We start from the raw sequence: 6,762 nt of genomic DNA on the forward strand, positions 1-6,762 counted from the left end.
CTCACAACAAGTCAGAATCATCGTTGTTGATCGTATATTGAATATATATGTATATGTATATATATATTAAAGATCAGTATATATAATTTACTATAATTAGAATGTAAGAAACTACCTTTACTGCTGTTTGATTTTATATTTCATAACTCCAGTCCAGAAAACAGCTATGTGTCAGTGGAAAAAGCTGACGAATAGTTGCTTTTAAGGCTAGTAGTATTATTAATGTGGTGCGGGCTGACAAATTAACTTTTGACGACAAAGACTCCAATTCCCTGAGAGATTCTTTTGCACAATAGTTCCAACGGCCACATCCAATATGATTCCTTTATATGCACATAGTTCACGCGCGGACCAAGCGTACGATTACTGAATAAAATTAATTTACGATGTTTATACAGTATATATGTTCAGCTGGAGGTGTACAAGGCTCATCTAGGGAATATTATATTGAATATACGCCTTTTTATTAAACTTAAACTCTCAATATTTCCCACTTAAAGAATGAAACGGCCAGAAGCATAAACGGCTAATTTGATTGGTTTTCAAGATGCGTCCGTTATCTAAACGCTGACATTCTGATTATTAATGTCTTAGTTTTACCGTATAGTTACGAAGCCCTTCTGGGCTTGAATTCGCTTGGTAGTCGCTTCGATTTTAGTGGCCATCGTAAACGAACACGTTTGCGTCGCCGACTGAACGAGCAGCCAATTGAGATACTGTGAGCACATAAGGAGATTCGTTTTAGAGCTTTTTTAGTTAGTATACTATTTGGGCAGATTGTCAGGCTGCGTATACCAACACAGTGGTCAGGTTGACACTTGCTTGTAGCAACTCACTACATACAAGCTATAACGGCCCCACGTCTCAAGAGACTGTTCAGCTATAACATCGGTATCCGCTAACCTATATACCGTATCCAGATCCATACAACCACTGTTTTTAAAACTCCCGCTAGCTACCAACCGCTCAGCCTGCGCCACGTCGGACACTTCGTTTCTCAGGATCAAACATATACACTGGCTGTTGCTGTACGCTGATCGAAAGACGAGAGCAGATTGGAGCCAGCCAGCACTAAGGCACTATAATCAGCATAGCGATTGCTTCTGACGTTGTTGATTGCGGCCGTCAGCGGAGCAGACATCGTCATATAACTTTCATAGAAAAGTTATATAGCCACTTACTTATCTATCAAACATTTATGGTTAGCGCTTAATTAACATCTTCGTTGAACTAGTCAATAGGATATTTGTTTTTCAGCTATAGCGCATTGTTTAGCATCTGTATTGCGCAATATCTAATCGGTATGAATCTGTGTTAGTTTAGAAGCACAAGTTGCATTTATATAATAACTATTATTACTGTATTATCCAGATATTGCGCGTCGTTGACTTGAGCGTAAAAGGAACCTGTTCATTCATTTTTTGTTCATAATTGTGAATTGCTTGATGTCGTCATGTAGAGGTACGCGGCAGAAACAAGGGGGTGTTCAAGCTGCCAGAAGTTGTTGATGTTTCACGGTGGGCCACCCTCTGTTAGGCAAATATAGAGGCAGAATCCTAAAGCGTTGAAGTTCTGTGCGATAACTAGTTATTGTTGAAATTTAGCCCAATATCGTTTCTGTTTTTCACTGCTTTTAGTAAATCATTCATTGTTTGCGTAAATTTATAACGCCGTAGTAAAATATATAATAATTATCTTACAGTTACAGCGGCTGGGTGTTTCTGTCACTGTGATTCGCTGAATTGTTTGCGGCGTGATGGTCGCTAGAAAGCAACTATATGACAGATTAAGTGCACGTTTGATCTGTAAGTGAACCGTCAAATACTATACATATATGTTTATGAGAAGCAACATCGTCGTTTTTTCAAATATGAACATCTACATACGGTCCGTTATGTCTATTTCAACTTAACGTTTATTGTGCAGCCCTTAACCGCTGTTAGATGAAAAAAGAACGTGTACGTGTATGCATCCAGTAACAATACAACATATGATGGGTCTCCCCAGTAATGATCACCTGTTCGCTATTTGTAAAGGGCAGCTGGATCGCAATTGCATTACGGAAGCTTAATGGAGTGTTATGATGAATCTAGATATTTGACCATGACGAATGCGAAAGCCTTTGCTTAGTTTTGCTTTAAAGCTTTAGGATATCATTTAGATAGTTAGCTTCGTTTAGGCTCGAGTGCTCTGCCAGCATTTTGCGTCGATATTTACGATAGTGAGTGTAAATTTACTATAATTTACTACGGCTAAAGTATAGGTCAGTTTCGTCTGTTAAAGGGAACTAACGATATTTAAATTAAAAAAAAATTGCTCTGCGTTTAGTAGGAACCTGGTAGCTGGAGGACCGGATGTCGTCCCAAACAGATCCGAAAACAGTATTGGGTGGCAGGTAACGGAGCGTATGCTGGGCGTACAATCTTAATGTGACCGTTTCTGACGCCGGCCATATAAGCTCTAATGCTTAGCTATCAACGCTTATATGTGTATATGCACCTATGCATTGCAGAATAAGAATGAGCGATGATCGTATTATACATAAATTTTTTGCAGGATTTGATGGTAATTTCGTTCACCCCATCTAGAAACAATGTTCTAATCGGCAAATTTGCAACGTTGAGCTCTCTGTCTTGCATACTGCTACCGAAGCAACTAGTGCGGAAATACCACTATATAATTTTACGTTAACTTTAAGTTGATACGCATATTTAATTTATTTTTGGTGTATTGGTTTCTTTTCAGAGGTTGTCAACTGATGGAAGCTGTTAAATACTGTACTCCACTCGTTTGTCCATAAATTTATATGCATTTGAGAGTTTCAATATTTCATCCTTAAGAAGATAAAAAAATCGACACAAAATGAGGAAGGATTAATACTACTGAAACATATTTTATTTGTTAGACAAACTTGTTGTCATCGTTTCGTGCCGATTACCAGAGTTCTAGTTTTGAACATTTCTCACGCTACACCTTCAAAGTTGTGTATAACAGAGAAAGACAGTAGTAATATAACACAAGAAGAAAAAGAAAGGAGAATTAAAAACTAACCTTCAAAATGCTTGGTGTGAAATTTAGCAAGACACGATTGAAGATAACGGCTATTGTTCTCTCGGTTTACACATTTTCTAGTATTTTCTAGCTATTTTTTGTCCGCTTTTTTTTACATATTGATGTCCTCTTTAATGGCACTTTCTATGACTGGTAAGTCGTTCTTTCTTTCGAAATGTTTAGCTTCAATGTGTTATTTGATGTTGTTAGAACTTTAAGATATTTTTAAATATGAAAGTATGTGTCGTATAGTAATGTATTTATTGTCGAAACTCTTCAGACCAACTCAGCGGGTCGAAAATATGGAACAGAAATTATACTGACAGCAATTTGAAGAGTATATGTGGTCTGCTTTTGTCTAACGCCATTTTGTTTTAACTCTGCTGTTGTAAACGGCACACACCGACTTACACTTCGTTTATGGGGACGATGCGTTTCAAAATGGTTCTTTTGGTTGATGATAATTATATATACTAAATAGCTAAGGTACACCGTCCGTAATTTCACTTATTCGGGGTTCGGATTGAAAGGGATCTTTTCTTTATTTTCAGTATTTCTATTAAAATTTCATAATGTGTTTTCGAGAATCTCGTATGTATCCGACAAAGAAAACATTGTCCATGTTTTGCTTTATTTTCGCAATCAGGGCAATTCGACCGTCATTCTGAGGTCCCGAGTTATAGTCAGCCTGTTATAGTAAACTTTTAAGCCTTTATTCTGAAAAAACTTTGTTTGTTAACGGGTTGTCTCGCTAGAGATGTCCTAGCTTATTGTTTTTCACCAATTTTCGATGAATTCAACTTGGGACCACAAAATTTCAGTCAGCAACTATTAGCTTTCTGCGCTAAATCATATTGTTGCCTTTAAACTCTAATAGCAGCATCCAGTGAGTCTATACTAGAAGTTAGCCAGAAACTGTCTGCTATGAATGGTCAAAATTTTGCACGTTTTACCTCGATCTTCAAATACGACGCTCACCTTAGTGCATTATCTGACAATGAAGCTATCTGCCAGTAAACGCATGTACTCATCGAGTTTGCTTAGAGCCTAATGGCTACCGGTGTGCCCTGTACATGCACCACCGCGTGAACGATGTAGTGGACATCATGGAAACAAACTCACGATAGATTATCTATAAATGATCTTGTGTCGAGTGACGATAAGCATTCCGCGGTTCCGATACTGATCTTAAAGTCGAAACCCAACCGACTCGTGGTGAGAAGTACAGAATATGTTGTTTTAACCGGCTGTTTGAGGATTTGTTCGTGCTATGTCAGTGTTACCGAGATGTGGCAAAGCATTACTGAAGTCGGGGGCTTATGTTGTACGTATTTAGCATAAAAGTCTAAGACTATCGAGCATAAACACGTTTCAGTAATCTCTCTTATCTAGTGTTTCTTCGCTTGCACAGTTTTGTGGCTGCGTAGTCTGTTTTACCCAGAACAACCTGAGACATTAATGAATAAAATCGAATGCTTTCTATCTCAATATTTTTACAAAGGTTCTATGACGTATCTGGAAACGAGCTGGACATTGAGAAGTAAATGAGGTGGCACTTTATTATTTAATCGCAGTACCGTCTATAGGCCAATTACATATTGCTGATTCGTGCTCTTAATATGATCGGTATGAGTGTGCAAAGCACGTTTCGTACATTTCAGGTAGACCTATGAGAAACCCGACGGCTGAATTTTAAGTGACGTAGGTTTAACGCATGCCCATGAAGGAAATTAGCAATGAAATCACTCTGTATTTGGGATTGGACGAAATCATCGACGGGTTACTGTGTGCGAATCCTGCCTTGGTGAACGCTGTTCTAAGATTGAGCTATTCTTCAAAACTTGTCGTACACGTAAGGTGGATTCATGTCCGATTTTGCTGCAAATAGGGTTATGGCCAGTGAGTTTTTACCCGTTTTTATTCTACTTTAACCTTTGTTTCGACTTTATTGCTACGTATTTTAGAAGTCTTGGTATACATTACGTGCATCTTTATGCTACCTGTTTCTGGGGAAGAATTTCCATTTGCACGACGGAATAACTTGTCATGGTTTAGTGCTGCCTAATAGCCACGCCTGTATGCTCCGTTGACCGTATTCGTCAACTGATCGCTTATCGAGGTCGCAATTTGCACGTTCTTCGTTCTCCATGAGGGACGACTTGATCAGTTCATCGACTATCATAAATTACACAAACATGCCATGGGCACAACCACATTACGCGAGAAGGTCCAGAGACATCACATAAATGATATGGCACCGAACGGAGCGGGCTGTCTCTCTGATGGGATCGATCGCAGTAAAGCAGCGGAGTTATTGATTGATCGGCCTCACGTATAACTATGCGTGAAGAAAGTCACAAAGAAATATTCGTAGAGTATGTATGCCATGCTGGCCCCTCTTCCTTAAAGGCGATAGTGATTAGCGGTTGACTGCGTTTGTTTTGTTGCTATTTTCCGGTAGTTCATCTATTTCTATCACACTGAAACGGATGATCAGTTTTTCTCTCACACTCGTCACCAAAGTTGGGTTCCGAAGTTGAGGCGGGCCGAACAAGACATCTGATTTTAAGTAGCGAATCGCCAGAATTGAAACTAGACTAGCTTTTCTATACAGGCTCTTTCACCGCATGATGCTAGTATGACTAATGATAAAAGTAAAAAGACAGTATCGATTTGCATGTAGAGCTGGGGACCGGCTATACATTCCCATTGGATATTGTGATAATATCGTGTATCGCCTTTGACCTCGTAACACTGAATGCCTTTTTGAACGTAATTATGAAGAACTGAATAGTTTATTAGAGTGTCATAGGGTGCACCTTCTAGCTTTCGCTACAGGAAGGCCTTTGGCTGTATACGGTATTTTAATATACGGTATTTTAGATAGGTCTGGCATTTTGATAGTGTTAGATACGCGACATGCTAGTTTAATAATACAAATAGCGGAATTTACATTTTTGTTAACACACAGAACAATCAAGAAGACATATCTCTCACTTTATTAATTGTCGTAGTATAAAAATATACTACCACAATTAATTAATAGGCTACCTTAATTGTTTTCTATAAGTAATTTTTACATTAAGCGATAAAATTCATCTAATATTTAGTATAACATATGGGTCTGTATGAAATGGTCTATTCCTATTATGTTGTACTACACGTAAGATCGCATCTTTTTAAACCTGTTGATGGACTGTATCTAATAAGCTCGAAATCAAAAGCTAGAAACTTACGCGACTAGAAACTTACGTACGCGACAATAGTTTAAGATATCGTACAGTTTGAAGGGGTATTTATTCAAACCGCCAATAAATAAACTTACTTATCCTCAATGCATGCCCTTATGACCACGCAACTTTTATAGCGAGTTACGTATGGGAGTCCGACAAGGCTAGAAGAACCTATATATACATAGCGATTAAGGCTGGTTTGTTAACGAAAGTTTATTCATTAATATGTATGTTTGTGTATGAATCCGAATGTCCTACTCAGTATTACCCGCTAAAGCTATCATTTAGACTTCGCTCTGTTCCTATGTTAACATCAATGTGCTTCGTTAGTAAAAGCTGTCGGCATTTCATCGAGACGCTCGTTCGGTCAAGAGATAAGAAATTCGTCTTCTATTTATTGCGGAAAACTTCACGGGGTCTGAACGTCGACATTCATTTCAATGTCTATCGGTTGCACGATTTCTAAAGCAGCACACAG

General features: G+C 38.3%; 1 long non-coding RNA gene across 2 annotated transcripts; it reads left to right on the plus strand.

The window, feature by feature from the left end:
- Nucleotides 1-600: 600 nt before the first annotated feature.
- Nucleotides 601-4,539, plus strand: LOC111268938 (uncharacterized). 2 transcript variants are annotated; one of them, XR_002685469.2, is made up of 4 exons: nt 601-1,301; nt 1,703-1,805; nt 2,329-2,395; nt 2,746-4,539. It is a non-coding gene; the product is annotated as an uncharacterized LOC111268938 (long non-coding RNA). The 2 variants fall into 2 exon arrangements; XR_002685471.2 differs by lacking the exon at nt 2,329-2,395 and having other exon boundaries at nt 615-1,301.
- The last annotated feature ends 2,223 nt before the right edge of the window (nt 4,540-6,762 follow it).

Source organism: Varroa jacobsoni, unplaced genomic scaffold (assembly GCF_002532875.2).
Source record: "Varroa jacobsoni isolate VJ856 unplaced genomic scaffold, vjacob_1.0 scaffold_1333, whole genome shotgun sequence".
Classification (NCBI taxonomy): Eukaryota; Metazoa; Arthropoda; class Arachnida; order Mesostigmata; family Varroidae; genus Varroa; species Varroa jacobsoni.